The sequence below is a fragment of the Gracilinanus agilis genome, chromosome 1, assembly GCF_016433145.1.
Source record: "Gracilinanus agilis isolate LMUSP501 chromosome 1, AgileGrace, whole genome shotgun sequence".
Lineage (NCBI taxonomy): Eukaryota > Metazoa > Chordata > Mammalia > Didelphimorphia > Didelphidae > Gracilinanus > Gracilinanus agilis.
In genome coordinates, this window is record NC_058130.1 from 309,187,868 (window position 1) to 309,197,266 (window position 9,399).

Here is a 9,399-nt window from a genome sequence, read left to right on the forward strand (position 1 = left end):
TTCTGCTCCCATGCTTCTCAAACCCTTTGTTTCACTTTCTCTTTTTAAACTTTTACCTTCCATCTTAGAATCAACATTGTGTATTAGTTCCATGAAAGAAGAGCAGCTAAGGGGTAGACAATGATGGTTAAGTGACTTGCCCAGAGTCACACAGCTAGGAAGTATCTGATGTCATATTTGAACACTAAACCTTATTTCTAGGCCACCTTCTCAATGAAGGAAGGCCTTGTTAAATGCTTACTACGTGCCATATACTCTTCTAAGCACTTCATGAATGTCTCATTTAAAGGTCACAAAAAACCCTGAGATGTAAGTGTTATTATTATCTACATTTTACAGTGAAAAAAACAAAGACAAACAGGTTGAGTGGCTTGCCTATGCCCGCACCAACAAATAACTGAAGCTGGATTTGAACCCAGGTTTTCTGACTCCAGGCTCATTGTTCTAATTATTATGACACTTAGCCCCCCCTTAAAAACACAGTCTGGTGACCATATCAACAACCAAACCAACAGAAATCATATGATTATCTCAATAGATGCAGAAAAAGCATTTGACAAAATACAACACTCATTCCTATTGAAAACATAGAAAGATAATAAGGAAAAAGACTCATACAAAAATATTTATAACTGTGCTCTCTGTGGTGGCAAAAAATTGGAAAATTGAGGGGGTGTCCCTCAATTGGGGAATGGCTGAACAAATTGTGGCATCTGATGGTGAGGGAATACTATTGTGATCAAAGGAATAAAGAACTGGAGGAATTCCATATGAACTGGAAAGACCTCCAGGAACTGATGCAGAGTGAAAAGAGCAGAACCAGGAGAACATTGTACACAGAGACTGACACACTGGCATAATCGAATGTAACAGAGTTTTCTACTAGCAGCAATGCAATGACCCAGGACAATCCAGAGAAATTTATGAGAAAGAACACTGTTTACATAGAGAGAAAGAACAGTGGGAGCAGAAACGCAAAAGAAAAACATATGATCAAATGCCTCAATGGGGATATGATTGGGATATTGGTGTTAAAAGATTACTATTGAAAATATGAAAAATATGAAAATAGGTTTTGAACAAAGATACATGTATAACACAGTAGAATTGCCTATTTATTCTAGGAGGGGGAGGGAAGACAGGAGGGAAAGAATATGAATCATTTAACCATGGAAAAATATTCTAAATAAACAAATATATTTTAAAAATAAAAGAATAAAAAAATAAAAATTTTGTACAAAGAAAACTAAAGCAAACAAGATTATAAAGGAAACAACAAACCGAGGGTAAAATTTATAACAAATTTCAATGATAAAAATCTCATTTCTCAAATATATAAAGAACTAAGTCAAATTTATAAGAATCCAAATCATTCCCCATTTGATAAATGGCCATATCAAAGCTCTCAATAATCATATGAAAAAATGTTTTAAATCCCTCTTAATTAGAGAAATGCAAATTAAAACAACTCTGAGGCACCACCTCACACCTATCAAATTGGCCAATATGACAGTATAGAAAAATGATAAATGTTGGAGGGGAATTGGCAAAACTGGGACACTAATGCATTGCTCATGGAATTGTGAACTGATTTAACCATTCTGGAGGGCAATTTAGAATTACACCCCAAGAGCTATAAAAGAATGCATGCCACTATTACAAAGAAGTAATACCACTAATGGGTCCGTATACAAATGTGAAAGGACATATTTGTGCAAAAATAAAGATAGCTGCTCTTTTTGTGGTGGCAAAGAATTGGAAATTAAAGGGATGTCCCTCAATTGGGGAATGGTAAAACAAATAATGATATATGATGGTGATAGGATACTATTATGCTATAAGAAATAATGAAAAGATGATTTCAGAAAGAGCTGGAAATACCTATGTGAACTGATGCAGAATGCAGAATGAAATAAGGAAAACCAGTAACTGCAATATAATAGAATGATCAAATGTGATAGACTTTGCTACTAACAGCATTACAATGATCCGGGACAATTCTGAGGGACTTATAAAAAAGAATGCTATCCACCTTCAGAGAAAGAATTGTTGGAGTAGAAATGCAGATGAGAACATATGATTTATCAATTGTTTGTTTGGGTATATGTTTGGGGGTTTGGATTCTATAAGATTATTCACCTGCAGAAATGAATAGTGTGGAAGTATGTTTTGCATGATAATGCATATATAGCACAAATTGAGTTGCTTTTCAGCTCTGGGAGGAGTGGGAGGGAAGAAGGCAGGCAGACAGTGTGGATCATATGACTGGAAAACTTATGTTGAAATTTGTTATTAAAATATAGTTTTAAAAGACATCACTAGGGATATCAGTCTAGTCCACTTTTAGTATTTCAGACAACAAACATTTCCAAGAAACTGAGGATAGAAATAAAATAGTTCCTACTCTCAAGGAGCTTAAATTGTATTTAGTTAAAAGAAATTAAGTCAGCAGTGATGAATAAAATTATCTTATTCCAAAAAATGTATATCAATATATAATCTGGAAAAATATAATATTTTTAAAAGAAATACAAGAAAAAAATGTAGAATAGTAAGAGTGCAACCAGATACGCTCAATAAGTTCAAATCACTTGTCTAAAGGAACTGTAAATCAGAGTAGCAAAACAGGGATTAATTTCTTTTTCATTTCTTCCTTTGTTACCTTAAAGTTCCTAGATATCTATCTTTTTCCTTCCCACTCCATCCTGCACAGAAAAGGCATTATTTGACTATCGATATATATGTATACACATATGTATAATCATACATACATATACATAATCATGTAGATATACATATGTATATATAGATTGATAGTCAAATAATACCTATACTCAGATGTCATATACACATATGTATATAAATGGTCAAATACATAAGTACACATATACACATACACACAAATATGTACATACATATAAAATATGGCATGCATATTTCTATTTATCTGTTCTTTCTCTGGAGGCAAATATTCACAGAGATTCTTCAAAAATATTTCTGTTGCTATATATAACATTCTCCTCCTTTGCTTGTTTTGCACTTCATAATTTGGTGTAGGTCTTTCCATGTTTTTTTTTAAATAATTAACCTGCTTATCATTCCTAATGGCTCAGTAATATTCCATCATAATCATATACTACAACTTCTTTAGCCACTTCCCAACTTATGGACATCTTGTCGATTTTCAGTATGCTGTCACCAAAGAGAGTTGCTATAAATATTTTAGAATATATGGGTTCTTTTCCTTTTTCCCTTATCACTTTGGAAAATAGACCTAATAGTGGTACTACTGGGTCAAAGGCTGTATACAGTTTTGTAACTTTCAGGGCATAATTCCCCAGATTGCCCTCTAAAATGGTTAGATCAGTTTGCAGTTCTACCAATTGTGTATTAGTGTCCCTATGTTTCCATATCATTCTCCAAAATTTGTCATTTTGCCCTTTTCTTATTTTAGCCATTGTGATGGGTGTGAGATGATAGCTTTCTAAATTACTTCTATGTCTTTCATAGGAATGTGAGATATATGTTCCAGGAGGAAAGGTAGACAAATATCTGATTTTTGAAAAGGAAAAGACAATAGATATGCAAAATCACATCTAATCTTCTGGAATGGTGTATTAAAGGAATGACTAGTGTTTGAGTAGTTAAAAAGGAAGGGGCTGATAACTAAAAGATAGAATAAGTTGAGGAGAAGTCAGCCATCACAGATTAATCACATTTCTATATTTGAAAATGTTATTAATTAATTATAGCATGGGCAATATTATGGACAAATCTAGATTTCAATAAACTTTATATGTTTCTCATGATACCTTGTGAACAAAGAATGGCTATCAACAGATGGATGTCAAGTTCAAGAAAGGTCTCTAGTACAGTATTTAAGGGGTTATACTTGGCAGTGCTCACAAGTTCAAAAATTTTTTCTGAAAGAAAAATTGCAACATTCTTTCTCCAGTTCAGAATTTCATGTGTGTCAAGTTGGTATGGAAAATATATTTATCTTCTAATTTCAGACAACTTCATCCAACTTTACTCATATTTGTTATCTCCATTTCACTTTTATTTGGTACAAATGACATGACCTAGATTTATTATTTTCTTTCTTTTTTCTTTGTTTCTTTGTTTTTTCTTTTGTGTTCTTTCTTTTTTCTTTCTTTCTCCCTTCCTTCCTTTCTTTTCTTTCTTTCTTTTCATTCTTTCTTTCCTTTCATTCTTTCATTCTTTCTTTTCATTCTTTCATTCTTTCATCCTTTCTTTCTTTCTTTCTACTTCCCTTTCTCTCTCTCTCTCTCCCTCACTCCCTCCCTCTCTCTCTCTCTCTCTCTTCCTCACTCCCTCCCTCCCTCTCTCTCCTCACCCCCTCCCTCACCCCAGGCTACTTAGATTCTGTATTCTTCATTGAGTTCCACAGTTATCCTCATATTGATCTGTTTAGCTCCACTGCCCACTACATGCCACCTAATTTTTTTCATTGCCTAATTTATGTATTCTTAAGGCTCTTTGATCTCATTTGAAATTATTTCATTTTTATTATTTCAGCCATAAAGTCCTATCTTTCTGATCTTTCAATTTTTAAAAATTTCCCTCTCCTAAAGTCTAAGGCACATGATCAGTTAACCCCAATGTTTCCCTCCTCAATCATAAATTAGAATGGCACAGTAACTTCTCCCAAAATTCCTACTACTTCTACATTACCAAGAAACTCTTTCTTATTCTTAAGGTGATAATTCTACATTACCCTGCCTTGTTCAGATTACATCTTTTTTACTCAATTAAGTTCTGGTCATCATTTTTCTTTTCCTTCTATACTGATGCTTTTCACATTGTCATAATTCCCCATATACACCTTTCCCCCACCCCAACCCCACCAAAATCTACTCCTAAGTAATGAAGAAAAACAGTTAAGTAAAATGAACTGACAGAGACCATGCATATCAACATATGCAACATTCTAAATCTGTCCTCCACCCCCAAACCCTGGCTTTACCAAGAGGTTCTGAGGATCATAGGTTTAAAGTTGGAGGGGATAGGAGGTCATCAGCTCAAGCTCCCTCATTTTAAAGATAAGAAAACTGAGTACCAAAGATTCTAAAAAAAACTTGCCAAAGTGGAGCACCAGGCCTGGAATTGGAAGGATCTGCATTCAAATTTGACCTCAAACACTTTCTAGGTTTATGTCCTTAGGCAAATCACTTAACCCCAATTGCTTAGCCCTTGCTGCTTTTTGGCCTTAGATAGATACTTGTTATTGATTCTAGGACAAGGAAAAGATTAAAAAATAACTTGCCAATACTATATGGGTAGAACTATTAGAGCCAGCTCTTGAATGCAGGTTCTTAAAATAAGGGCTCTTTCTATTGGAAGGTGTCATCATCTCTTCCTTGGAAATTTATTAATCATCACATTTTATTTTGAGTCAGCTACATTTTTGTGCTGATTTTATTTATATTAGTGATGTTCTCCTAGTTTTTCTATCTTTGCTCTAAATCAGTTAATATGACATTTCTGATTGTATCTGAATTTCTTATAATTTCTTAACGGTGCAACAAAACTGCACTATAGCCATATGCCATCATCAGTTAGCTTTCAGATGAAAAGCAGAGAGATTGAACTTGTGATATCATTGGTAGAGGGAACTTCTGGTTGAATAAACTCTCTCTACCAAATGCAAATCAGAACATTGCACTGAAGTACAATGAAGTGACTTGCCCGGGACAGAAAGCATGTGTCTGAGGCAAGACTTTAACTCAGGACTTGCTATCTTTCAGTGCTAGGATATAGAAACCATAGTCTACATTCAGAAACACTGATTGATAGAATTTTCATAGAATCATGGTATTTTAAGGCTCAGAAGAATATTAAAGGTTATGGAATTTTTCATAAAAGTGATAAAATAGAGACCAAAGAATGTTTTGATTTGCTTAAGATTATAGAGATAAATAGTAGGAGATCTTGGACTAAAAACCGTTAACAAAAATTTCAGTTTTCTTTCCAATAGTATGAAGAGTAATATAAGAAAATGGCACTGCCCAGGCTGGAATATAAGGTACTACATTTTTACTCACATCTAGAAATGTTCAGGCATTTTTATTATTTGCTATAGAGCTTCCAACAAAAAGAAATTGTAACTATGCCTTTTAGAGGAAAAGAAATCTAAACCTAGAATATGAAAATTCAAAAATTGCCTAGGGAATATTAAATCCACATTTTTAATGAAATAAATAAGAAAAAACCTATTTCTTTTAAAATATTTTAAATAATATTTTAAAAATATTTTTTAAAAAGATCTTTTATGAATCATGGATCCTTCTACAATTTTACTATTATTTAGCACAAAAAAGTGTCCTTCTCCTTGAGCAACATCAATGTAGTGACTATCAAATGTCTTAATAAAAAAAGATTAGTCTTCTAAGACTCTCTGTACAATAGCACAGGAATGAAAGCTATCATATAGACACTAAAACTCTGAACACTTCAGAGCAAAATGATAAAGTCAGCATCATATTGCTACTGGCAAAGTAGGTCAGATATAGGAAAATGTGGAAAATTTAATAATTGAACAACTTATTATTTTTGAGAATACAGTTTTCCTCCCCTAACTCAGAGAAACAAAACTATGCTACTAATATATTAAAATTTGGGGCAGGATCACAGTTTTCTGTTTGTTTAACTGTTGTCTCTCTAAAGAATCAAGGCAAATAAGAATGTTTTTGGAAAACCAGCTTAAGAGTGGCAAAAGAAGAAATGGGAAGTCCAAATTTCTCCTAAAATATTAAATTATATTTTAAAGAAAGCTTAACAAGTCTTCCAGTAGGCAGATTTCCTAATGTCAGCTGCTTAAAAGTCATGTTCCTTCCTTCATAATGCTCTCTATGGCTTTAATTTACATTGAACCACCATCTCTATGGTTGAATTGCAAGCTTTGTTAGTTTGTGCCTAACTTACTAAAGCATAAGCATGCTGTGAATTATTCTCCAAGATTGGAGTTTTATGGAAGATGAACTTAACATGTATAAAACTGTCTTTGAACAATAAACCTGATGCTTCCTACACAATGCAAAGCAATCATCTTTCTTATAAAAGTTCAGTTCTCTTTTTAACACAATAAATTGCCTAAAATTCATGGAGATTAGAAATAGCTCTTTTACCATTGGATGAATCTGACACAGCTGACATGCAGTAAATCCACAGCCTGAGCTATGCCCTAGTGAATAGCACTGCCTAACCAATTTGGAGACAGCTGATGGAAAAGAATAAATAATTTATCTAGGGTCCAATTTACCATTTTGCACCTGTACACCATGTATTGCTATCCTATTTTTAAAAACCTATAATTTACATAATTATATACTTTGTTTCAATTCAGAGACAAGGCTTGTCCTTTTTAAAGTCGGCAATGCCCTCTAGGTACTTTGTCCAGCAGTCTAATGATGGGGAATGCTAATGGGAGAAGAAGGCATGTGCCTTTTGTACTCCTTAATATCTTTCTTTTTATGGATATCTCTTTCCTCATGAAGCAAAATGAAGTACAAATTACAATCAGGATCCTTAAAAAATAAACTTAGAGTGAACAGGACAGTAAATGAGAATATAATGCTAGCAACACATCTTGCTTTCATGAGTGTAGAGATGCTGACAAATTAATACACCCATATTCCTTGAATTTGCAACATAAGTACAAAAATTAGAAAACTCTCATTGGTTGGAATTTTCTATCAAAGTATAGCATCACAAATCTGCTTTTCAACAAAATCATTAATATTTGTTGGGCAACACAAAAGGAAGTGTTAACAACATTTTATTCCTGACTTCAGACAATAGTTTGTTTAAAAGAACATTAGAATATTATTCTTCTTTAAAAATTAATCCATTTTATAATAAATAACTATGGATAATGATAATTTATAATATTTTAATTAACAAATGTACTTTGCAAGTAATTACATACATATGTGAAATACATGTCATATATATTTAAGATTATAGTATATATGTGTATAAGCATACATATGCCATCTAATAGCCTTCAATTAAATAGTAGAGAAAAAACAAATGTACATAAATTAATATTCCCACTTTATATTGGTTTTATTCTTCAAATTTTATAGGCAATAGCCTGACATTAATAGACTGATTTTTAAAATCATCTTTCCCTCAACTTGGCCTAACATAATGAAATAAAACCAAAACTAAAGGCAAAAATATAGGTTTTCTTTTTCTTGAACATCACCACATTCATCGATTAAATTCATAACATTATTCTCATCTTGTAATTCTCTCATTGTTTGTTGAAATGTAGAGAGTAGTAATCATTTACTCTTATCATCTGATATTCATTAAGCAATATACCAGTGATGGCGAACCTTTTAGAGATGAAGTTCCAGATCCTACCCCAACCTACCCCCCAGTCCAAGTGCTATGACCCTTCACCCCATCACATGCTGGGTACACCCCACCCCCCTTTCCCAACCAGAGGAGGGAGAAAGTTCTCCCATTGGGCTGCTGGACAGAGGGGTGCATGAAGTGAGGAATGTCCTCAGTGAGTGTAGAGAGGGAGAAGGAAGTGGCCTCAGTTCTTTGCTCCCTTCCAGCTCTGTTACCTGTGAGCCATCCACCTTTTCCCCTGTGTGCTCCCATTGTGCTGCTGGGCAGAGGAGCAGGTGATGTGTAAAAATATCATCAGACACAGTGGAGAGGGAGAAGGGAGCAGCTCCACCAAAGTCCTTCTGCCTTTCTAGTAATAACTCTGGGGGTGAGGAGGGATGGTTGCCAAGTGCCCACAGAAAGCACTCTGAATGCCATCTTTTGCACCTGTGCCATAGGTTCATCATTAGTGCAATATACCCATAGCATGGAAGTTAGCTAACAATATGATTGATGTCTCCCATAAATGGGAGACTTTTCAGTCTTTTCTATTCATTGTTTTTCAATTCATTAGGTTAAATTATCTATGCCTTTGATATTCTCTACTGATGTAGATAATTGAGAGTTGATTGTATTATACTTTTAGGGGTTACCATTATAAATTGTAACTACAACAGAAACAACAACACTATAAGGAAAAACAACTTTTAAAGACTTTGAGCTCTCAACAAAATAATGATCAGCCATGACTTCAGGGAACCGATCATGAAACATGCTCCTATGTCCTGAATTAGAGATAATAGTCACTAAGTACAGAGACATATATTTTTGCTTGACTCTGCTTATTTAATACCCAGCATTTTCCCCTCTTCATTTTTCCAGTAATTGGGGACAGGGGTTGTGGGGTTAGGGGGACATTAGAAGTCTTAACAATAGTAAGGGAGAAAGAAAGAAAGAAAGAAAGAAAGAAAGAAAGAAAGAAAGAAAGAAAGAAAGAAAGAAAGAAAGAAAGAAAGAAAGAAAGAAAGAAAGAAA